The sequence below is a fragment of the Triticum aestivum genome, chromosome 2D, assembly GCF_018294505.1.
Source record: "Triticum aestivum cultivar Chinese Spring chromosome 2D, IWGSC CS RefSeq v2.1, whole genome shotgun sequence".
Classification (NCBI taxonomy): Eukaryota; Viridiplantae; Streptophyta; class Magnoliopsida; order Poales; family Poaceae; genus Triticum; species Triticum aestivum.
The window spans coordinates 631,524,334-631,525,015 of record NC_057799.1 but is presented as its reverse complement, the minus strand read 5'-3'; positions in this window follow the sequence as shown (position 1 = coordinate 631,525,015).

Below are 682 nucleotides of genomic sequence, written 5' to 3'. Positions count from 1 at the left end.
TGTCCGGTCCTTCAAAAGCTGGCAACGGAAGTGTTGAGTAAGTTTGGTGTTGGACGGAAGTGGATCACTTAGGTCTGCGGTTTGTTGTCCACGGCAACAACCCAGGTCTTAGTGAATGGATCGACAGGCATTACGTTGTTCAACGGCAGAGGTTTAAGACAAGGCAACTTCCTATCGCGGCTCTTGTTTGTCTTGGTGATGGAATCGCTACACCACATTTTCAAGCTAGCCATGCCACAAGAGTTGCTGACTCCTTTGGCTAACTACTATAGTTTCCAAAATATGCGACAAGGTCTTGACGTTTTGGACAGAGACACAGTCTCCAAAATATGACTAATAACTACAGTTTTATATTGAAGTATAAATATATAACCAACCATTATATGATATTAAGAAAGTACTCACTCCGTTCCAAAATAAGTGTTGTCATGGGAGTGAGTATTTTTCAGGGCAAACATCTATATATGTGCCTTCCGCTTCGGTACACCCCATCCCCCTAAACACATCAAGGGCTGAGATTAGCCCATACCCCTACGTGAGGAGGGGCACGATGGTCATATTTTAACCCCCCCCCCCCACCCCCGCCTGTCCACGCCGATACCCCCCGTAAACGGCTGGTGCGCCACGCCGAGCCGTCACGCAACACGTGAACGCCGCGTGGTGGGGTGGGGCCACCACGACG